This window comes from Lissotriton vulgaris, chromosome 5, assembly GCF_964263255.1.
Source record: "Lissotriton vulgaris chromosome 5, aLisVul1.2, whole genome shotgun sequence".
Lineage (NCBI taxonomy): Eukaryota > Metazoa > Chordata > Amphibia > Caudata > Salamandridae > Lissotriton > Lissotriton vulgaris.
Genome location: NC_141693.1, coordinates 278,646,127 through 278,671,508, shown reverse-complemented (window position 1 = coordinate 278,671,508; position 25,382 = coordinate 278,646,127).

Below are 25,382 nucleotides of genomic sequence, written 5' to 3'. Positions count from 1 at the left end.
TGCAAGCTATAAAGAGTAAACTTGATTGTTTTTATAGCATTTACTATGTCACCACTCATGAGGGAACTGGACTTAATACTAACAAGGATAATACATGTTAAAGCATATATCTATATCTATATATATATGTATGATACATGTTTTCAATTAATGATACATTGGCAGCTGCAATCCCATCAGTGCTCTGTAGTGTACTCCTGTCTCCTGGGGTGAGAAGCACATAATAAAGCTCCTCAGGAACAACAGGTCATAATCTATGTATCATGTTATGGCGATGCACCGAAAAGGAAGGTGGTTCATTCCATACCCGGGCAGGGGGACCACCAAATTGATGGGCGCATGACAAAAAGCAAGCACCAGTTCGCCTGTATACATTAAGTAGGGCCGACATATAGAAGCACATCCAGTTTTTAATTTGTTGAATAGTAAGTGCCAGAGCCCTGACCAGGTGGCCACTGCAACTTGCTCTATCCAATGCCCCTGTCATCGCTGCTAATGGTGGTACCAAAACAACTACTGAGCGTCTCTCTCGCCTGCAAGTGTAACAGTGCAGATTATTCCAGGTCCCCAAAGCTAATGGCTGGGGAGGCAGGTATCAGTACTTTTTTCACTATATTGCATTAATAAATAACCATTGTTCTGCTCATATCTAAATTAGATGAACAGTGCCACCATGTGGCAGACTGTCATAAGTGTTGACAAACAAGTGCTGGTGCCGAGCACCGGAAACTACCGGCTCAAATTAAGCACTGATCACAAGTGCTACTTGAAAACTGAGTTCCATGCCAAAAATCACCCAACTCCCCCTCGTTATGTGTCATGGCCTCCTCATCAGATTTCCTGGTTACTGAAGTTGTCTCATAAGTTTGCAGAGTTTCGTGCTGATTAATGGTTTTTGCGACACAGCTGGAGCTATAATGGGAAGCACTACTATTGCCAGATCCAGGGGTCCAGCAGTGGTGTATCAAACTGTGGGGGCATCCCTCCAAAGTAGATGGATGCCCCCCGCCCAGACCCTGTCAGGAGCTTTCAGGCCTGGAGCCCACCTGCATGCTTAGTGCCAGAGGGGACCCCCTGGAGCTCAGGGTCTCCCCCACACCGAGGGGGCTGCAGGGAATAATGTTATGCCACTGGGGTCCAGTTAATTAAGAAAGGGTATGTCAATCCTGACTCTGGTACTCTCACCAGTGGTCGCTCCCTTCCACAGCCTCACTGGCAGTGGCAGTACCAGTCGTCTCCGGTACCCCCCTTACAGACGCTTCCTGTGGTGGAAGGGCTAGTGCCTGTTTCACTAGTCTATTCCTTTCATAAGATCCGAGCGGGTGAACTCTAAGGCTCCACCCAGAAGCCCTTCTTTTCCAGAGGATCGTTGTGGGGGGGCACTAAAACTGCCCACTAACCCCTCTATTCCTGAGGATCCGTGGAGGTGTGAGCAATGCTCTCTTTTAAAGGATCCTTGAGTTCACGGTACTCCCCCCCCCCCTCCCACCCACCGAGCCCTGCTACAGTGAAGTGTCCACATGGGGATGGGGAGGAGGTGCTTGGACCACATCCCGGCCCCTCTCTCTTCATTCATTTTCAGAGGTGGGATGAGAGCGAAGCCTTCCCTCGTGGTCCCTGTATTGCAACCTATCCCTGCGGCTGGGTCTCCAAGGCTCTCCCTGCTGGTTAGTCGTTTTCAGACACCTGGGGGCTTGAGTGGGGGGTGTTACATCCCCAGCTGTCCCTTCTCTGCCAGAGCATCCTGTGAGGAGCATAAGATCCCTCCAGCATGGTCTTAGGAGTGGGGGTGCGAGGGCTCTCTACTCGACCCGCTCTTCTGGAGGATCTTTCAGATGGGGACAGTAAGACTCCTCTCCCCCCAGGACTCTCTCCTTGAGAGTAGCCGTGGGGTGGCGGGGGAGCGGCGAGTGGCGGGGGATCCACAAATCTCCCTGTTGAACTGCACCCCCTCCCACAGGAAGGGGCTGATGTGCATTGGCGCCTCCACCCCTCTCCCAGCTCCAGCTCAGGAGCTCAGCTCATCTCCTGGGCCGCTGCTCTTCCCCTAATATTTTATTTATGGTGGCCGGATCCTGCGGCTCAGCTGCTTCAATAATCACTGCTAATTAGACGAGGTGCCTGCCTCTCACACACACACACACACACTTACAGACTCAGTCCTGCGTGTCCCTGCACTCATGCAGTCTGCTGCTTGGTGCCTGACTGGCTCTGCCTGGCTCTGGCTGGCTCTGGGCTATAGTAAACAGTCAGACTACCTTGTGATGGGCACTTCGCCCATCTGGATACCCATCCTCCTTGATCTCAATTTTTCAGTTCAAGCCACACTGAATCTGGCCTAGGGAAGCGCCCGGAGATGAAGGGTTCTACCCCTAAGGGTGCAGGCTGGCATCCACCGTAGTTAGGGCAACTGGATTTATGCAGCAGGTTTTACTAAATTATGTGGCAAGAAAAGGCAAACAGTGTGGAATAATGTGGCACATTTTGTTAGTATTACCTCATTGTTTTGCAATTTGTACACATGTTGACACTATCTGGGCAAAGGTTTCGACTTATGAGTACCACTTTAACACCCAGTACAATAACGAGAAAGGTGAGCAGTCAATCCTTGCGACCTGGCTTCCACCGTGCAGCAGCACATGCTGCCATCATTTCAGCCACTTTTAATCCGTATGAGCTAGAAACAATTATTTTGGCTGGAATCCACAGATTATGCAGCAGGCGATGGATCGTGTGGCAAATGTTGCAAATCCATTACTATGCAGGACATGGCTGCTACGGCAAGATCCAGCGGCCCTGACGATAGTATGTGCAGTGGAGTCCAAACAGGAGCACCTGCTCTGACGTCTCCACCGAGGCATGGCAGAGCAGCAATCAATACATGACACTGGGTGATTATTTTAAATGAAGCGTAAGCACATCTAAAGAGGAAAAATGGCCCGGCGGAGAGAGAAATGGACCCTAGGGCACACCCAGGTGCTGAGAGATGACCCCCAAATAGGATACCTTTCAGAAGTCTGTTGTTTCCTGGGCGATGGAGGGCCAGTTATACTCATGCTGTGTGGCAGGCCCTTCAGTGTACCAGATTTTTCCCTTTGATTTGGCCTTCTTAGTCTTGGGGGTATTTATTTATGTTTTTTTACATAGCTGCAACATTTTATTATTTTGTTATTTACTTTATTTAGAGTTTTGTAAAGTGTGTACATGACCCATGAGTATCAGAGCGTTATGCAACAGATCCCATTTCACATTATAAACATATGATAAGCTTCATAGGTGATATGGTTTCTCAGGAATCAAAAATAGTCCAGCGTAAGAAAAACAAACACGTATCAAATATTCATTATCGTTGCTCTGTTATCAAGACATGATAGCACGTGCTTGCTGATATAGCCGAGTCTGTTGGTGATGAGTGCTCTGAGGGTGAGGTGATCTTAGTCTTCAGAAACCTTCATCCAGGAATCTGTTTAGTAAAATCCTTTTGACCTCTTTCTTCAAGGTGGATGTTGAAGGGTTTGACCTGGTCTCCGATGGTATGGAGTTCCATTTTCTTGGTGCAGTTCCAGAGACGGTGCATGCGTAGGCCTTCTTTTTCCTGAATGTGGGAGGTTCCTGTAGGAGGGAAGTTCATGCTCTATAAGGAGCTGCTGCCCCTTGTATTGTGAGCTAATTTTTGAGGTACCTGAGTTCATCATAGGGCGGGACTTCGTGTATCAGACAAGCTATTTTCAATATGATTCTGGTTTCTTCATCATTGTCTCCATTCGGCCACTTCACAACGCTTCAAGTGGCAGGTTCTCGAGATCGAGACAGTGCCTTGATGAAGATTCAGCGACTTCAGGTCGATTTCTGGAGAGTCTCTCCATCCTAAGAATAAACCCTGGAGACGGGTTCTTGGTCATGTCCTCCTCATGAGTTGCTTTTGTCTGTGTTCTTTGTGAAGGGGTGTAGCCAGGGCAGTCTTACCAGCATTATAGGCCCCCAGACAAAGCAGTGCACTGGGCCCTGCCTACACAACCCCTCACAGGAATACAAATGTTTAACAGACAATTTGTGTTAAATTCTGGTCTAAATGAGGCCTTTACGTTTGTGGGGCCCCCCGCGCAACTGCCCAGCGTGTCCGTTAAGACGGCACTGGGTGTAGCTAGATAGCCAAACATCTAGAATAGGTGACTGTTCAAATCTATCATAAAGGGTCTAAGGCGGGGCAGATTTTTCAGGGAATGATACCGAATGTTCCAGGATTTCTGGTTCACAACTTTTATGTTTTTTTCCAGCATGGTTCTCTCGGTTTTAAATATAACATTGGCTTTCAGCTCCTTTCTCCAGCTGAAAGAGCAGTAATTGCTGGGAAGAAAGACCTCAAAATCGACTAAGAGTGACAAACAGTAAAACAGAGCTTAATGAATCCTGGAATCTTTTTATGAGATCATAGACTTTCCATCGACAGGACTAGTTCAAACATAATACTGAGTTAAAAAGTACACATGGCCTTGCTAAACAATGCCATTTGGGAAGCACACACAGAAAACTTCTGACCACACAGTGAAGAAGGTCAGCGGCAAGCTGAAGGTACAGACTCCAAACCCTTCCAGCTGACCTCAGGAAGCCTTGGAAAGACACTTAAGCTCACACCCTGAGCCGGAATCCTGGATTTGTGGCCGGAAGGAGCAGTCTCTCCAATCCCTTTAAGAATGGCTGTCATTAACCTAAACACCCTCAGAGGGACCCACACCAACAAGATCCTCAGCAAACTTTATGTCTATTGTAACAAGCATTTGCAATCCAATAGGACTCGCATTAGGAAAGTTTGAGCTATTGGTCTTGTAAATGACACATTTTTTATTCATGTTTTGTTTTTGAAAAGAGCGAAATTAATAGCTTTGTCATTTACAATGCCAATAGTTATAACTTTCGCAAATGTGACACCTATAGCATTTGTAATACAATATGTGTTGTATTTACTTGACTTACATGTATTGATATTACAAATAACAATGGCTTTTAATTTTTTTAATCATTAATACTTAAATAAAAGTTATTGTAATTTATAATGGCAATAGCTTAAACCTTTGTAAATAACTTTTGTGAAGATTATGTTAAGTGTATTTTATTGTGATGAAAATCCAAGAACAGAAGTGAAATATTAACATCTTTTTGTTACATTTGTAATAAAGCTTGAAACATTGAGAGAACATATTTGAACCAGGTGTTGTTGAATAGTTGCACAGATTGATGCTGTGGTGGCGCTGAGTGATGTTGTGATGGCGAACGAGTGATGCTGTGGCGTTCAGTGATGCTGTGGTAGCGCATAGTGATGTTGTGGTGCCCCTGAGTGATGCTGTGGTGGTGCTGAGTGATGCTGTATGCTATGCTATGTTTTGTTTTGCTATCCTATGTTTTGTTTTGTTATGCTATGCTATGTTTTGCTATCCTATGCTTTGATTTGTTATGCTATGCTGTGTTTTGTTATGCTATACTATGTTTTTGTTATGCTGTGCTATATTTTGTTATGCTATGTTTTGCTGTGCTATGCTTTGTTATGCTATGCTATGTTTTGTTATGCTATGCTATGTTTTGTTGTGTTTTATTATGCTATGCTTTCTTATGCTATGCTATGTTTTGTTATGCTATGCTAAGCTATGTTTTGTTGTGTTTGGTATGCTATGTTTTGCTATGCTATTATATGTTTTGTTTTGCTATGCTATGTTTTGTTGTGTTTTGTTAAGCTATGCTATGTTTTGTTGTGTTTTGCTATGTTTTGTTATGCTATGTGTTGTGTTTTGTTATGCTGTTTTTTATGTTATGCTTTGTTTTGTTATGCTATGCTATGTTTAGTTTTGCTATTCTATGCTTTGTTTTGTTATGCTATGCTATGTTTTGTTCTGTTTTGTTATGCTATGATATGTTTTGTTGTGTTTTGCTATGCTATGCTTTGTTTTGCTATGCTGTTTTGTTATGCTACGTTTTGTTATGCTATGTTTTGTCATGCTATGCTATGTTTTGTTATGCTATGTTTTGTTATGCTATGCTATGCTAAGCTTTCTTTTGTTATGCTATATGTGCTATGTTGTGTTTTGTTATGCTATGCTATGTTTTGTTGTGTTTTGCTATGCTATGCTATGTTTTGCTATGCTTTGCTATGCTATGCTTTGTTATGTATGCTATCTTTTGTTGTGTTTTGTAATGCTGTGCTATGTTTTTTGTGTTTTGTTTTGCTATGCTATGTGTTGTTGTGTTTTGTTAAGCTATGCTATGTTTTGTTGTGTTTTGCTATGTTTTGTTTTGTTATGTTATGCTATGTTTTGTTATGTTATGCTATGTTTTGTTCTGCTATGTTTTGTTGTGTTTTGTTATGCTATGATATTTTTTATTATACTATGCTATGTTTTGTTTTGCTATGTTTTGTTATGTTATGCTATGCTTTGTTATGTTATGCTATGTTTTATTATGCTATGCTATGTTTTGTTGTGTTTTGTTATGCTATGCTATACTTTGTTTTGCTATGCCATGTTTTGTTTTGTTATGCTATGTTTTGTTTTGCTACCCTATGCTATGTTTTGTTATGCTATGCTATCTTTTGCTATCCTATGCTTTGATTTGTTATGCTATGCTGTGTTTTGTTATGCTATACTATGTTTTTGTTATGCTGTGCTATAATTTGTTATGCTATGCTATGTTTTGCTGTGCTATGCTTTGTTATGCTATGCTATGTTTTGTTATGCTATGCTATGTTTTGTTGTGTTTTATTATGCTATGCTTTCTTTTGCTATGCTATGTTTTGTTATGCTATGCTAAGCTATGTTTTGTTGTGTTTGGTATGCTATGTTTTGCTATGCTATTATATGTTTTGTTTTGCTATGCTATGTTTTGTTGTGTTTTGTTAAGCTATGCTATGTTTTGTTGTGTTTTGCTATGTTTTGTTATGCTATGTGTTGTGTTTTGTTATGCTTTTTTTATGTTATGCTTTGTTTTGTTATGCTATGCTATGTTTAGTTTTGCTATTCTATGCTTTGTTTTGTTATGCTATGCTATGTTTTGTTCTGTTTGTTATGCTATGATATGTTTTGTTGTGTTTTGCTATGCTATGCTTTGTTTTGCTATGCTGTTTTGTTATGCTACGTTTTGTTATGCTATGTTTTGTCATGCTATGCTATGTTTTGTTATGCTATGTTTTGTTATGCTATGCTATGCTAAGCTTTCTTTTGTTATGCTATGCTATGCTATGTTGTGTTTTGTTATGCTATGCTATGTTTTTTTGGTTGTGTTTTGCTATGCTATGCTATGTTTTGCTATGCTTTGCTATGCTATGCTTTGTTATGTATGCTATCTTTTGTTGTGTTTTGTAATGCTGTGCTATGTTTTTTGTGTTTTGTTATGCTATGCTATGTTTTGTTGTGTTTTGCCATGTTTTGTTATGCTATATTTTGTTATACTATGCTTTGTTTTGTTATGTTAAGCTATGTTTTGTTATGTTATGCTATGTTTTGTTCTGCTATGTTTTGTTGTGTTTTGTTATGCTATGCTATTTTTTGTTATACTATGCTATGTTTTGTTTTGCTATGTTTTGTTATGTTATGCTATGCTTTGTTATGTTATGCTATGTTTTATCATGCTATGCTATGTTTTGTTGTGTTTTGTTATGCTATGCTATGCTTTGTTTTGCTATGCCATGTTTTGTTTTGTGATGCTATGATTTGTTTTGATACCCTATGCTATGTTTTGTTATGCTATGCTATCTTTTGCTATCCTATGCTTTTTTTGTTATGCTATGCTATGCTGTGTTTTGTTATGCTATGCTATGTTTTGTTATGCTATGCTGGTGAGGGTGTGTGAGGGTGAGTGAGGGTGAGTGAGGGTGAGGGGGTGTGAGGGTGAGGTGGTGTGAGGGTGAGGGGGTGTGAGGGTGAGGGGGTGTGAGGGTGAGATGGTTGTGAGGGTGAGGGGGTATGAGGGTGAGGGTGAGTGAGGGTGTGATGGTGTGAGGGTGTGAGGGTGAGGGGGTGGGTGTGAGGGTGAGGGGGCGTGAGGGTGTGAGGGTGAGGGGGTGAGGGGGTGTGAGGGTGAGGGTGTGTGAGGGTGTGAGGGTGAGGGGGGTGAGGTGGTGTGAGGGTGAGGGTGTATGAGGGGGAGGGTGTGGGGTTTGTGAGGGTGTGGGGTTGTGAGGGTGAGAGGGTGTGAGGGTGAGAGGGGGTGAGGGGGTGTGAGGGTGAGGGGGTGACAGGGGTGAGAGTGACGGGTGAGGGTGATGGGGGTGAGGGTTTGTGAGGGTGAGGGTGTGAGGGTGAGGGGGTATGAGGGTGAGAGTGTGTGTTAAGGGGTGTGTGAGGGTGAGAGTGAGGGGGTGTGAGGGTGAGGGTGTGAGGCTGAGAGGGTGTGTGAGGGTGAGAGGGTGTGTGAGGGTGAGAGGGTGTGTGAGGGTGAGAGGGTTAGTGAGGGTGAAGTTGTGTGTGAGGGTGAGGGTGTGTGAGGCTGAAGGTGAGGGGGTGTGAGGGTGAGGGGGTAAGATTACGAGAGGGTGTGTGAGGGTGAGAGGGTGTGTGAGGGTGAGAGGGTGTGTGAGAGTGAGAGGGTAAGTGAGGGTGAGTGAGGGTGATGGTGTGTGAGGGTGAGGGGGTGATGGTGAGTGTGTGAGGGTGAGGGGGTGTGAGGGGATGTGAGGGTGAGGGGGTGTGAGGGTGTGTGAGGATGTGTGAGGGTGTGTGAGGGTGGGGGTGTGTGAATGTGAGAGTGTGTGAGGGTGAGGGTGAGGGTGTGTGAGGGTGAGGGTGCATGAGGGTGTGAGGGTGAGTGAGGGTGAGAGGGTTGTGAGGGGGTGAGGGGGTGAGGGGGTGAGGGTGAGGGAGTGAGGGTGTGTGAGGGTGTGTGAGGGTGAGTGAGGGTGTGTGAGGGTGTGTGAGGGTGTGTGAGGGTGAGAGGGTGTGTGAGGGTGAGGAGGTGTGAGGGTTTGAGGGTGAGGGTCCGAAGTAAATGGTGACAGGGCAGACATCATAAGACAGAGAGAAACACAAATGCTAAGATAACAGTGCTCAAAGGGGTTGTGAGAAGGTGGAAATGGGATTAAAGGAGAAGAGATGAAAAGTTAAGTAGGAAAGAGGCCGGAAAGGAGACACAAAGGAGTGGAGTGTGTGGCGGAAACAAGGAAAAGCAGAAAATAATGAAGATGGATCCGAGAGGGTGCAAGTAGGGTCATATGAGGGAGAAGGAAGACTTGTTAGGAGAGTGTGATGAGGGTGATGCTAGAGAGAACAAACAAGAGGACACCAGTGTGCCGAAAAAAGAGCGTAAATTAGACATGATGGTAGAGTGAGGGCGTTAGAGTGAAGGCATGAGGCCGGTAGAGTGGTAGAGTGAGGGCGTGAGGGCGGTAGAGTGAGGGTGGTAGAGTGAGGGCATAAGAGTGGTAGAGTGAGGGCGTGAGGGCGGTAGAGTGGTAGAGTGAGGGCGGTAGAGTGAGGGCGTGAGGGCAGTAGAGTGGTAGAGTGAGGGCATGAGGGCGGTAGAGAGGTAGAGTGAGGGCGGTAGAGTGGTAGAGTGAGGGCGGTAGAGTGAGGGCGGTAGAGTGGTAGAGTGAGGGCGGTAGAGTGAGGGTGGTAGAGTGGTAGAATGAGGGTGGTAGAGTGAGGGTGTGAGGCTGGTAGAGAGGTAGAGTGAGGGCGTGAGGGCGGTAGAGTGAGGGCGGTAGAGTGGTAGAGTGAGGGCGGTAGAGTGAGGACAGTAGAATGGTAGAGTGAGGGTGGTAGAGTGAGGGTGGTAGAGTGGTAGAGTGAGGGCGGTAGAGTGAGGGCATAGAGTGGTAGAGTGATGGCAGTGGAGTGAGGGCGGTAGAGTGGTAGAGTGAGGGAGGTAGAGTGTGGGCGGTAGAGTTGTAGAGTGAGGGCGGTAGAGTGAGGGCGTGAGGGCGGTAGAGTGGTAGAGTGAGGGCTGTAGATTGGTAGAGTGAGGGCGGCAGAGTGATGGCGGTAGAGTGGTAGAGTGAGGGCGGTAGAGTGAGGGTGTGATGCGGTAGAGTAGTAGAGTGAGGGCATGAGGATGGTAGAGTGGTAGAGTGAGGGCGGTAGAGTGAGGACGTGAGGGCTGTAGAGTGGTAGAGTGAGGGCGGTAGAGTGAGGGTGGTAGAGTGGTAGAGTGAGGGCGGTAGAGTAAGGGCGGTAGAGTGAGGGTGGTAGAGTGAGTGCGGTAGAGTGGTAGACTGAGGGCAGTAGAGTGAGGGTGTGAGGGCGGAAGAGTGGTAGAATGAGGGCGGTAGAGTGGTAGAGTAAGGGCGGTAGAGTGGTAGAGTGAGGGCGGTAGAGTGAGGGCGGTAGAGTTGTAGAGTGAGAGCGGTAGAGTAAGGTCAGTAGAGTGAGGGTGGTAGAGTGGTAGAGTGAAGGCGGTAGAGTGGTAGAGTGAGGGCAGTAGAGTGGTAGAGTGAGGGTGGTAGAGTGAGGGCGGTAGAGTGGTAGAGTTAGGGCAGTAGAGTGAGGGCGGTAAAGTGGTAGAGTGAGGGCAGTAGTGCGGTAGAGTGAGGGCGGTAGAGCGGTAGAGTGAGGGCAGTAGAGTGGTAGAGTGGGGGCAGTAGAGTGAGTGCGGTAGAGTGGTAGAGTGAGGGCGGTGGAGTGGTAGAGTGAGGACGGTAGAGTGAGGACGGTAGAGTGCTACTGTTAAACTGTTAAATGTTGTAAGAAACCATGGAGAAGAAATCTAGAGTCGAAGCCTAACCACCGACCTTCTCACAGAAATAGCATGTTTTGCGTAATTTCAAACTCACGTGCATAGCAGGAACAGCAAAGTAAACTCTAGAGTGGAAATGCATGATCAGAGTTAAGCATCTATCAAGTGAGGAAGCAATTAAGTGAAGGTGAGAGGGAGGAAGGGGAGGTGAGGGAGAGAGAGAAAGGATGTGACAACAAATGAGAGAGCATGAAGAGAGGAAGGAGTGACTAAGATGTTACATTACCTCACTAAGGCGGCCCAGTGAGGGTGAAATCAGCCTTCCATGGGTGTTTTCTAGCTCAGGGTGGGCATGACCTGACAATTCATGTTATGCTGTTCATACTGAAGCAGGAACAATACAGATTTGCATATGGCTGCGGAGAATGTTCAATTAGAAAAATAAAATTGTGTTTTCAACATGGACGGGGCACAAATGGAGTAAATGTATTGTATTTTCGTAATGATGTTTTAAACTTGCCAGAACAAGGCCTCAAGTGAGAGCAATAAAGCAACAAGCTCTCGGCATTGCTGTGGTGGGGGAGCGCATTCCTTTGAAGTCTAACGCTGGTTGGCGGGGGAGCGCATTCCTTTGAAGTCTGAAGCGGGCAGGGGAGCACATTCCTTTGAAGTCTGATGCCGAGGCCGATGGTGTTTGATGTGCACGTGCCTGACTCACATGAACTGTGTCTAATCCGCAGCTTGGGGAGCCTTACTAGAATCTCGCCGAACAATGCTTACGCATTGCTTTAGCGAGACCTAAAAAGGGAATTCCAGGTAATCTTGTCAATAGGAAGAGCTTGCTGAAGTCCTTGCCCTGGATTCTACCCAAACCACAAACTAGTGACCACGTCTTCACCTCGCAGAGAGCACACAGCGCGCATGAGAAGATCAGAAACAGAGTGGGAAATATGTACCTCCTTTATGTACTTTAGAGAAGCTCTTAAATCCATGTGGCATTAGCATCTAATGAATACAGGATGGAATAGCATTGTATAACTAACGCGCTCCTTGGACGGGAGTGGTTAAGCACTGTCAAGAACACAAACAAATTCAGTGTCTAGACTGCTGACCTATCAATCCAGCGAGGAGAGGACTGAGTTCACGGATACAACACATTCTGGATTTGATTCACAAAGTTAGCTCACATTTTTGAGTAATTTTACACTTTTTAGCTCATTTACTATTTTTTGGTATTTACAAACTGCCCTTTCGTAGCACAATCATTCAAATACGGCAGGCAAAAACTCCAGGCTATGGGACTCAGATACATGCTCCTCTACCCAGCAAAACTCAAAGTTTTCTTTGAGTGATTTTTTTTTTTTCGAGACACCAGACTGGCTTGAGATTGGTTGGTAGAAAAGCAAGCCTAGCTAAACAGCAACAAACCAATCATGAACAGGGAGAGAAAAACAATGTGCTGGGGACACAACCTTACAAAAGGCAGCTCATGCCAGAAGACCAGCCTCAGGAGTGCAGGGCGGAATCTCACTGTATGCTGATGACCTACTGATATAGTTGCGACCAGAATGGTGATGACCATAAACAATGAAAATATTGACTGACTTCTGGAGGCCTACATGGGACAGTAGGTCACCTGAGTCAAATCCAGTGATCACATTAATGGGGGAACCTAATGGGGAAATGGGATGTTCTGGTGGTTGGGGCGCCCGGTCGCAGCTATAAGGAAACACAGATGAGTGCAATATCTTGAAATGTTCATCTCAAATAACAAATTATAGATGTGGGCTGACAATGTGACCCCAATGACTGAAACAATGCGGCTGAATTTCTGCCATGGGCACCACTGCCATTATACTTGATGGAGAAGTGACCAAAGGTACTATACATACTGCAGAATATCCAATATAAAATCCTGTCCAAGTTTTTCTGTGGCTGACTTCCATGATCAGGTTCTTTCTGTGGAATTTCGGGAACACCAGAGAGACCACGGCTCTATGTTGTAAATCAACGTATTATGGGGGTATTTTCTTTAAAGATTATCTGGCCTACTATAGTGCATCCCACCTAGGTTTCATTAATGACTGGAATTGTGGAGTGGACCCTGACTTGGCATATAGTATTGACCTGTGGTAGGTGGGTGGACAAAAGCCTCTGCCAACCAAAACAGTGGGGAATGCACGAAGGGACTCTCTTCGTTTGATGGAATATACAAGTTCGAATGAAACTCCGCTTTGCATGTTGATGCTCCTGCCACAGGCCAAGGCATTAACGGGTTAGCATATTAGTATACATTAAGCGTCACTGCATTATTGACTGCAATTGCAGACAATAGCATGAAGTCATTCACGATTCTGAGCAAATTAGTTTGGCTAAGATCCAGGTTTCATTACTTGCAACTCCATCGCACCCTAACACCCTTTTGGCTACCCTAAATGACCTTCCAGAGTTTAATTCCCTGAAAGCAATATTTATAATGTCAGAAGTACCTGGCAAAAGGAATTCATAAAACTTTGGTGACATGCACTAATGCACTTCTTATCCTAAGGATATTATAAGGGAGGAGAGACGGACGGACTTACGCCCACAGGGAGACGGAGATTGGCAGACGGCAATATTGGCCTCTAGGGAATCTGCTGTGTCTACCAGTTATAGACCTATGCTGCATCTACTACACCAAGAAAAGACCTTTGCGTATGGGGAGGTACTCATCTCCAGCAGGTATCAGGTGACAAGGAGGAAGAAGGAAGCGTATGGAGCTGCAGGGCGCTTAGAGGCATTTGGGGAGTTGTTGACAGGAGTTATGTCTGCAGTGATAGGTCATTCTACTGTTCTCAGCCCCAGCAGGGATTTCTCAAAATAATGCCTTGTATACAAAAATTGCCAACTAAAACACTACTAGTTAAACCTTTTGTATGGCATGTCGAAGGGCAGCACCACATTTACCTCTTTTAAACTCAATTTTGATGCGTTCCAGCTAGAAACAAATTTGTTCTTGTTGAACTCTGCAAATTTAGAATCTGGTGTTGGATTATGAGCAAATCTATAATCATGATCAAAACACCTCAGCTAAGAGGCGACTAATCCTATTGGTCCTCGCTATATAATATTTGATGTATTTAATTGCTGTTTCACTGCACTAGTGAAATGGGATGCCCAAAAAGAGGAACATAATTATAATTTTTTTTAATGACTAGTTGCTTTTAGAGTTTTTCTAAGCCAAGTGTAACCGTCCATAGCCAAAAGCAACAGGGAAACATATTCCAGCACTTTAAGGGGAGATGTGAAAACCAACAGCTACCCTTGGCAGAAAATCCACTCTGTGAGATACTAGTAAGAGGTGTCTCTTTGAATAGATGTTACAGGTAGAAATATATGGGAAGAGCAGATTTTCAAAAATGTCAGTTGTTGTAAGACACAAAAAGGAACCAGCACCAAAATGTCTGAGTAAAGTTGAAAAGAAAGACAGCCTATTGTATAACAGGTAACACCTACTCCACTTGCACAGATGGGAGACTGCCAAGCAAAATTTAAATGGATGTGGTACAACAGTGCCCTCTTGTGGAAATTGGAAAAATCCCCCCATGGTTTTATAATATTTTCACATACAAAGTAATAGCAGGAACGGTCAGGTCAGCTCATGGCTTACCACGATTTTCCAAAGTATGGCCACAAAGTACTTGAAGTCACACTTTCATATTCTAGGAACAATCCGAATGGTCAGCCTGACCAAAATGATATAAAGTAGTAAGCTGATGGGGAGTCCTTCAAGATGGTTAGGCAATTATAGACACCGGGTCATGAGCAAGAAACCTCTTCTGGAAGAAGTGAAGAGGCACAATTAACTAAGCAACATGTTTGATCACAGCTAAAAAGAGGGGACTTTCATTTAATATTTAATACATAATACCGCTAAAACACATAAAGATCCACGTAAAAATATGGAAGGAATCTTCCTAACACTTTTACTAAATATAATTATTGATAATACGTGTGAGATTGTTATAGGCATATACCTGGCCTAAACAAGTGTCAAATATTATATGAAGCACATTAAAAAATAAATATATAGCTGGCAAATTGTTGGCCTGGTTGAAAAGGTGAGATTGGGTCCATAGATGGATGCCCCTCCTGAGAGGGGACAAGGGAGAGGACTTGAGAGACACACAGGAGATCGTAGAGGCATTTGCCTACTGCTTTGCCCAAATATATACACCCACTACCACAACTACAGCCCTTGACTCCCAAGACTTATTGGCTACTATCCCAGTAACCTCCTCCGCGGATGCACTGGCTCAGCATCTGACGATTTTTTACCCTTTCCGCCCCACACAGAATATGTCCCTACCAGAGGCCAACCTTCCCTCCACCCCGTGAAGCCTTGAGACCTTAATACAGGAGTAAGTCCTGTTATCCACAGGTCTCTTCATATGTGTTTATATGTTTGTGAGTCTTGTATGTGACCTACGCCTGAAAGGATGATTGAAATAAATCACACATCGTTATCTTCTCACTATATTGCAAGTGAGCACAGCCGAGTCATGCACCAATATTCGTGGAGTGTAAGAGACTTCTGTTTGTAACAATATATTGATCACCCTGCACACCACTATTTGATAGGTGTGCTAGCACTCAATGATAATACTCGCGCCTTTTGTAGTAATTTCTACTATTGGGCATTACCATAGCTCACATCCAGCTCGTCCTTGGTCTGAATGGGTTCATCACAGATTAAAAAAGACACGTGAGAGACAGCACTGAACGGCGTTACAGGCTTGTAACAACTGTTCCTTTCTTCTTCCACAGGTCTTTTTCACTTTTTCTCTTTCTCGCCCAATCGGGTTTGAGAGACTTTCCTACTGCAGATTTTTGCCAGTAGTTTTAAAGGAATCTAGGCCTGGCAGAGCGTTAGTGTGTTCTGACCACCCATTTTCCGTTGGTCCTGAAGAAAACCCGGCAATTTCCAACAGCGGGTTGAAACATGTAGACCTCCAACACATCGATACACATGGTCATAACAAACCATAATTGTATCCCCCACACATTTTAATATTGTCCCGTAGTCTAAGAATAAAACTTTATTAACAATAGTCATACCAGGACAATTTTTAACATTTTTTTGCACCATTCACAAAATACCTGCTCCACTGTATTTCAGGTGTCGAAGCACACCCTGATGGCATTCGGCTATCAGGGTGGACCCCGATGATGAAGCATGTCACCAACCAGGTTGGTGAGTGAGGGGTTTATTATAATCCAAGAAGGACTCTCTTCTTATCTAGTTTTCCCACTCAGATCGCTCCTTGAGCTTTTCTAGGTGGTACTCCTCTTATGTTTATTGATAGGCTTCTGATTTAACCCACACTGAACAATCACGGGACTCCCTGGGGCTGGCCCTAGCCAAAAGAAACATTGCCCAAAAATGGGGAGCAAGAGACATACCATCTTTGGGGGATGGGAGTAAAACATGAATCGATCCATAATCGCAGAAAAAGAGTTATTCCAGAATAGAGGTTGCCCTAAGAAATGGGATCAAAAATGGGCTAAGTGGAACGTGTAGAGGGGTGGAATCAGTATCTCTCCCACAGACAAACTGCGAAGGGGGAGGGACAGGATCGTTCAACCACAGTTGTGACATGTGACATGCGTATGAGAGAAGTTATAACCAGGGACCTAGTGACACAAAATGTACTATACACTGCCTGTTAAACTTGAGAGCTATCTTCCAATCTGTTATAATGACGAGCTTGTTTTCAAATAAAAAAGAGTTTTAAAAAAAAATGTATATATATATATATATATATGTATATCTATATTACCTACTGGCGGTCGCCAGTAGGTAGTTATAGTTAGGATCTACTTTCCATAGGAAATCCGCAACATTCTATTGGGAATAACTTTGGCGCCAGTGGACGAATCTTCGCGAATTTCTCAAAGTTCGTGGCCCGCTCCGCTCCTTCCCTGAAAATGTGGGGGGATTCGTCAAGCGGGGGCCGAGATAAAAGGGGGGTCCCAAAACGTGTTTTCCCCATGTTAATTTCCATAGGGCGGTCGAACTCACTTTTAGCCCGAACGGCTGAATGGATTTCCACCAAACTTGGCAAAATTGTAGGGACTGGTACCCCGATGTGCCTTTTCTATGTCTCAAGATATATGCTCCAGTGGTTTTTACGAAAATTTACTTTGAAAAAATATATATTGGGCTACATTGGGCTATATATATGTTAGAGCCCAAATGTAGCCCAATGTAGCCCAAAGATGGCCACCAGAGACAAAAAAAACAAATGTAGCCCAAATATCAGCCACATGTAGCCCAACAATTTGCTATTAAAAAACCTATGAAATTCACTGAAAAAAACATAGGTTTCACACACGTTATAGTTAGGAATTAGCATTTAAAAAACCTTTGAAATTCACTGAAAAAACCATAGGTTTCACACACGTTATAGTTAGGAATTCGCTTTTAAAAAACCTTTGAAATTCACTGAAAAAAACATAGGTTTCACACTAGTTATAGTTAGGAATTAGCATTTAAAAAACCTATTAAATTCACTGAAAAAAACATAGGTTTCACACCAGTTATAGTTAGCTGGAAATTTTACTGAAATAAAACCATTGAAATTCCCACGATATAGTTAGTTGGACTCACTATAACATGCGCGCCTGCAATGCACTGCTGATGACGTCACATATTACATCACTCATGACATGGTCAGTGACATCACTCATGACATCACTGATGACACCATCCTTGTGACAGAGTGACAGACCTCCTTTCAGTGTAATGTAACCCTTGAAACACATATTCAAAAATAGAAACTAAAATTTTCAAAAAAATAGAGATTCCCATACCAGTTTCAACAACCAATTCAGTAATACCACCATCTATATACACATCCACTCATTCACCAACAGTTCTATATAGTCACTCATACATATATTCACTCATCATATGTAGTGAAACACCTATACATCCTGTTACACACCGACAGTCATCCAAAAGTTACTCACACACATAATCACACATGCAAATAAACTATTGATCATCCATTTATTTGCATATACAGCTATACACACACTACCACCTTACTTCTAAGGAAACTTACACATACTTGCTCTCTTAAACAATCACTTATAGAAACACATACTTATTTAAACAGGAACTCTTACAATCTCTCACTCTCACATATACTCACTTATGTACATCAATACTCACATATACTAGATTAAAACATATGTAGTTACTCATTAAGACACCAATGAGACAGTCATTCACTCACTAACACACACATATACACACTCATCCAGCCATAGAGTCCTGCACATATGCTGTCTTCAAAACACATACAAACAGTGAGTCAGTCATTGATGCATTTATGTGCTAAGTAATACCCCCAACAAACCATACAGACACTCATACTGATACTAAAAAATATAAAACAACAAAAAAGAATAAAAAAAACAGTGACACCATCCTTGTGACCGAGTGACAGACCTCCTTTCAGTGTAATGTAACCCTTGAAACACATATTAAAAAATAGAAGCTAAAATATAAAACATATTGATTTTTCAGAAAGACACACATTCCCTGGATGGTGTCATCAGTGATGTCATGAGTGATGTCACTGACCATGTCATGAGTGATGTAATATGTGACGTGATCAGCAGTGCATTGCAGGCGCGCAAGTTACAGTGAGTCCAACTAACTATAACGTGGGAATTTCAATGGTTTTATGTCGGTAACATTTCCAGCTAACTATAACTGGTGTGAAACCTATGGTTTGTTCAGTGACTATAAATATGTATATATATATATATATATATATATATATATATATATATATATATATATATATATATATATATATATATATATATATATATATATATATATATATATATATATATATATATATATATATATATATATATATATATATATATATATATATATATATATATATATATATATATATTTATTTAGCAAACCTATCCGTGAAGGACAGAGTGAGTCGCACACCTCGTGTATATATATATACACACACACACACACACACACACACATATATATATATATATATATATATATATATATATATATATATATATATATAACACAGTCTCAAATAACTTCAGAACATGTTTGGTGAACGCCAGAGGTAAACATGAACTTTAACCTTTACCTTAGTAAGCCACCAGTTAGGACAAAAACGTGTATGTGCTTGGGTAGAAGGATCGAGGGCCAACAGCAGGCTTCCAACTAGATCAGGGGACACCCTGGAAAAAAAGGAGGTAGCAGGTTCACTATGTGGGATTTCTAAGGCTACACTTAAACTCCAAGGGGTCCAAAGGACTGGGGGTCTGGTCTATCTAGGTTGTTACAGCTGATTTTTATTTATTTTATTTTATATGCTTATATAGCGCATGAATAGACCCCCGAAGGGGTATCTCCGCACTTTTGCCAGTAGAAGGAACATAGATTGTGCCAATACCTGTTCAAGAATAACTGAGTGGATGATGAATGTTTAACTACTAGTAAAAAGATAAGTTTTGAGGGTTTTTCGGAAGGATAGATGGTTAGTGATAAGTTTTAATGTCTGAGGGAGAGAGTTCCAGAGAGCAGGTCCAGTGTGTGCTAGAGCACGGCCTCCCTGCCTAGATTTTTTAATTGTGGGTACCTGTAATAGCTGGAGGTTGCTGGATCGTAATGAGCGCCCTGGGACATAGGGTTGGAAGGCTTTTGTTAGGTATTTGGGCCCCGTACCTGTCAGACATTTGTGGATGGTGCACAAAATTTTAAACTTAGTGCGTTGCCGCACTGGTAGCCAGTGTAGTTCAGCCAGTAGAGGGCGGGAGGGAGTCATGGATGGAGCATTAAGGACTAGCCTTGCCGCCGTGTTTTGGACTGAAGTTGGCCTTCGTTAGTTAATAAAAGAAGGCCATTGCAGTAGTCTAATCTGCTAATGACTAATGCCTGGACTAAGGTCTTCCTATGTCTGTCAGGTAGGTATGGAAACACCCTTCTCAACAGTCAATGGCCCTAAAACATGTAACTGCAACTTGGTTGACATGATCTTTAAATGTCAGGGCTTGGTCGAATAGCACTCCCAAGTTTTTCACGGTCTGTTTTGGGATAGGAACGGGTCCCAGTTCTAGGGGTCACCACTCACCAGACCACAGTGACACCGCCTCCCCGAACATTAGTACTTCTGTTTTGCCTACATTACATTGTAGGCAGTTCTTAGCCATCCACTCTGACACTGCCCTCATTCCTTCTGCAAAAGATTTTTTCAGAGCAGGTGTAAAGGTTTTGAAAGGGAACAGAAGTTGGGTATCGTCGGCGTATGACACCGGGGTAAACCCAAAGGACCTCACTAAGTCAGCCAGGGGGGCCAAATACACATTAAATAATGTGGGGCTTAGGCATGAGCCCTGTGGCACTCCCCTGGTGAGCTCCCTAGAGATGGATTTATGGGAGCCCAGCCTGACTTCTTGAGAGCGGCCTGAGAGAAAGCTCTCCATCCAGGACAGAGCTACACCCCCCAGTCCCACATCCCTCAGACGACCGAGAATCACTTCGTGAGACACCGTATCAAAGGCAGCGGATAAATCCAACAGCACCAGAATCATACACCCCCCACCATCCTGTGTCATCCTGATGTTATTGGTCACTGCTGGGAGGGCTGATTTGGTGCTGTGGTTAGGCCTGAACCCAGATTGTGAGTGGTCCAGGCCTTCCGTTGCCTCGATATGATTTGATAGATGGGTGTTCACGTGCTTCTCAGTCATCTTACTGATGAGGGAGATGGGCCGAAGGTTAGAGAGATCTGTCCAGGGGGAGGCCGCTTTTTTCCTTATAGGGTTTACCACCGCGTTCTTCCATTCCCTTGGGACTTGCCCTTCAGTCAATGAGATGTTCATCACGGACTGGATGGAAGGTCCCAGGAGGGTGATCAGAGCGGCGACCATTTTTGCAGGGAGGTAGTCATTGGGAGATCCGGTTTTTATGTGGTTGATGAGGGGTGGCAGATCTGAATCACTGACTGGTGGGAAGGTAAGTAGTGAGTTTTTATTCTGTGTAGGTGAGTCATTGGGGAGGAAGGTCGTAGTTCCTGCACCCCTGGAGGCTAATATTTTGTTATAGATGAGATTAATTTTGTCCTCAAAGAACATTGAAATCTCATCACAAAGTGTTTGGGAAAATTCATAGGGGCTCTCACTGGCTGTGGGTTTTACAAAGGTCTGTAAGATTTTAAACAGCTCCCTAGGACAGTTACCTGCCTCTGCTAGTTGTAAGGAGAGGCTGTTTTTCCTTGCTTGCTTTATGTTTTTATAATAGATTGACTGGGCCTCTTGAAAGATTTTCCTTTCCTTTTCAGTTTTTTATTTCCTCCATGCTTTTTCTAGACGCCTGCATTTCTGTTTCTCTGTTCTAAGGTCTAGAGTATACCAGTTTTCTTGCTTGGTTGGAGGATATTGCTTATGGAGTTTTAGTGGGGCCAGGGTGTCGATGGCTAACTTAAGTGAGTTATTAAATTTTTCTAATGCAGTGTCTGCTGAGTCTTCATCTGTAAATGTTGGTAGTGTCCAGTTTTCCCGCAACTTTTCCACCGATATTTTGTGCCATTGACGGCGCAGAATTGGCGGGGGCGGTATTCTGTGCAAGGATTTAATCGGTCCAGTCAGATGGAACTCTATCAGAAACTGATGTACGAAGCACCACTGTAACCACTGAAGACCTGGTTCTTCTCTACATATGGCATGGGTGGAAGAAATCCCACCCAGTGGACACAGTGTTTTGTGTTAACATTTTTTAATCTTTTTTCATAGCACATTGGTTGAATGTTAATATTCTGTATGTGCAATCTAGATTCTGAAGTTTGCGGGCATAAGAGGCAAACAAACATTGCCACATTGGAATGCCTTTACCCCTGGAACGTCTCTTGAAATGGGCCTATTGAAGGGGCATCGTTGCTCTGCTCATCCATCACAACACCTGTCCTAGCTTCCACTTAGGAGTAAGAACCTGCAGCCTAGGGGCTACTGCTGGTTGTTACACAGTGACTACGTTCACTGCAGAAGCCCTACTTCCTGTGTATGACCCATGTCCTCTACACCAAGGGTACTACTTCACCCAGCACAACTACAGAGAGAAGGGGCGGACATACAGACTGGCTCTCAGGGTCCAGGGCCTGTTTGCTGCAGAAGAGATCTTTTCTGTTTGTGGAAGTCACAAGACGTAGGGGAAAACAACTCTGCGTCCACTCAAAAGGGACAAAGCTTCAATAGCCTTACCAAACTCCACCGAAGCAAGAAGAACACTCTACAGGTGGGCTGGATTAAGGAGCATGGACATGTTCCTGTTCCTTTAGGTTGAACCCTTGAAATGTTTTATAACAGCAGAGATTTCGACACTCTACCTTGATTGGCAAGCCTAACTTTAGGAAGAAAGACGATATTTTTGTGTTTGTGCTGCACTGGTTTTGCCTACCTTTTTGCACTTCAGATTTGAACCTTGCCCTTGGTTATTGTATTCATTGTCTTCAGTCCATGCCCCTCCCACATCTCAACGTGCTGCACAGGGCCTGGGTGGCCCATGTTGCTCTCTATGGGGATGTATTTAGGCCCTTGGTCGGACTCTCCTGCCACCTTTAATGTGCATTGACAATCATTGCAATATTTATATTCTTATCTCAGGCCACTGGGCAGGACTTCCAGGTAAAGGCAAGAGAGGTTATGGACATCTTCCCTTGGCATTATCCCTGTTGGGAAAGTCAAGGACTATAGCCAGTACCCCTGCCATATTCACCCAATCCTGTCTCATCTTTCATTCTCTTAAATCTGACTATTACTTCTACAAGTCTACCAACTATTGCTTCTCTTGTAGGTTCTCTAGTACCATCCACAGCTCTAGGTTGCACCTTTGGTGCGTCTGGGTGGATACCCATAGACCCACTGAATGACAACTTTGATGTCTGTTGATTTCTTTGATTGTGCTATCACCATTTCTGGGTTGACCACATTGGCCCATTACTGCAATGTCTGCTGATTTCCTTGGGTGGTGCCGTCATCTCTTCTGGGTAGACCCCTCACATCTACTTCTTTGCATAAGTACATTGATTTCCTTGAGTTTTGCCATCAGCACTTCTAATTGAACTCCATAAACTGATACTAAAGTGGTGTTTGTTGGCTACATTAGGTTGCACGAGTGCTGCTTCATAGTGGGCCCTATGAACCCGCAATTCCAGAGTCTGTCACTTTCCTTGGGTCTCATCATCACTGTTCTTGGGTGGACCCCATGGACACACCCATGGGTGGTGTCTAACAGCCTGATTCATGAAAGACCCGTTTTGCGAGTCTCTAATAGCGATTCATAAGGAATCGCTATTACAGGCTCGCAAAACGGGATTCATGTAGGAATAGCCAAAAAAATGTGATTCCTACTTATTCCTTATTTGCGATTAGCAAATAGCTAATCGCAAATAAGGAATAACTCCCCATTCATTCCTATGAGCCAAAAGGCCCATAGGAATGAATGGGGAGTATTCCTTATTTGCGATTAGCAATTAGCTAATCGCAAATAAGATAGCGATTTAAAGGGTGCCAGGGGTGTCCAGAGGACACCCTGTAGCACCCCTTAAATGCTAATATAAACAGGGGTTGCGCACACACATGTCCAAAGGACATGTGTGTGTGCAACATGCAACTCAGAAAAATGCTTTTAAAAGCATTTTTCTGAGTTTTCGCTATTTACCACGAGGTTTGACCTCGCGGTAAATAGCGGCCCGAAATTGCGATTTCGCAATTTGAAAATGGATGATGCATTGCATTTAAGGAATCTCAAATAGAGATTCCTTAAATGTAATTCATCGCAAATTTGCGATATCGCTATTACCGATTTTTGCATTTGGGATGATGAATCCCAAATGCAAAAATCGCACTCGCAAAGGGCCAGATTCTCAGAATCTGGCCCTTTGCGAGCGCTATTCAGCTTGATGAATCAGGCTGAATGTTTCTAGACAGTAATGTAGGTACTGTAGATACATACAAATGCAACTCTATTGTTCTGCTTTATGCCTTGCTTAAGCATAGTTACAATCTCAGGCAGGAGCACACCCCAACACCAAAATACTTCCCAAATAGACCACTCTATAAAACACACACTCTGCCAACCATGCACAACAAAGGGGTAGCTACTTACTTGTTCATCCAGAAAGCACTTTGAGACATGGTTAGGAACAGGACAGCAGTACACAAATGCTACAGTGCAATGCAACGCAACACAACAGGAGAATCTCAGCCGTCTCACTGGCTTTGGTACAACAACTGGGGATGTAGAAATATAATCAATAAAACGGGTTCTGGCGCGGGCTATGCGAAATGTAATTATGCAAGCTTAATCTCATGTAAATCCTGATTCATGGGTTTTGTGTATTTCACATCATTTCAGTTTTTTCTTATTCTGGTTTTATCATTTTCGCTCATGGGACAATTGGTTTGAGCCGAATATGTTTTACCCAAAGCCAGATGTGCTGTGCTAAAAACCTTCACTACATAACTTAAGATAGTGCAAGCACACACATTGAGCCGGCATCTTGCAGGCCTTTTGAACAAGTGGGCATGCCTCATATACAATTTTCATGCAGAAAAATGCCCAAGGGTAAATCGCAGTGTATCTTTAATTCTCACATGTGTTGCGTATCTTCCTCACAGAAGTGGGCAAACAACCTAATTCACGAGGAGAGATGGTCCAAAGAACCAAAGTACAAACCGAGCCTTCAAAAAGAGTCTTCATGTCTGGTAGACATATTTCCACTTTCTTGACCTGTATCTTATTAAGTCTGAAAGTTCTGTGAAAGCGGGGAAAAAAAGAACATTCCTTATTTTATTCGTGATTATACTTTGTTCCCAAAACCTCCCTTTATTATACAAGATGTTCTTTTTTAGGCCTCTCTACAGTGAGCTATTGTATACATTACCAAAAATTAGAAGAAGCTTTGGGTCAACTCACTTATTATCATATGTTGACTTTATTGTCAATCTCATTTTCTTGCTTCTTATTCCATGACCCTCCCACTTCTTCTTGTGTTTGCCCCACAAATGAACCATAGCTTTTTTTCGGTCATTTTTGATTGAATGCCTGGCATCCTGATGTAGCTTACTTAAGGATTTGTAGGTCGAGGACCTAAAGGCTGCGCTTGCGCAGTCTGGGGTCGGAGATTTAATGTCTCTTAGTAGTGCTGTTTAACCCGCCTCCCTGCCCCGTCTCTCCTCCATTGGCTGGCTTCCTAAACGGAGGCCAGCCATTGGAGGAGAGATGCGTCACTCCAATTTAGCCCCGTCTTTTTCGGATTCGGGGGCGTAAGTTTTGCTGTTCTTTAGACAGTGACGTTGTCTGTCACTCAGAACCACAAAACCACGCCCCTGATTCCGAAAAATTCGGAAGCTTGCGGCTGCCATTTTTTTCTCGTCTGTGGAGAGGATGGATCGTTCATTTATCCCTTCTTGCTCACACACCCGGCTCTGCAATCCGCAGACACCTGGTTCTGCCGCCTTTAGTTCTGCCCTCTTACTGCCCTGTGCACACCCAGCTTTTCAATGTCTGGTTTTAACCCCTCCCCTGCCTGGGCACTCTCGGCTCTTCACTCTGAGAGTTTTCAGCGCGGCCGCCATTTTTTTCCCAAACTTGTTAGGGATGTCGCCTCCGCCCTGCAGCACGGTGGGTAAGT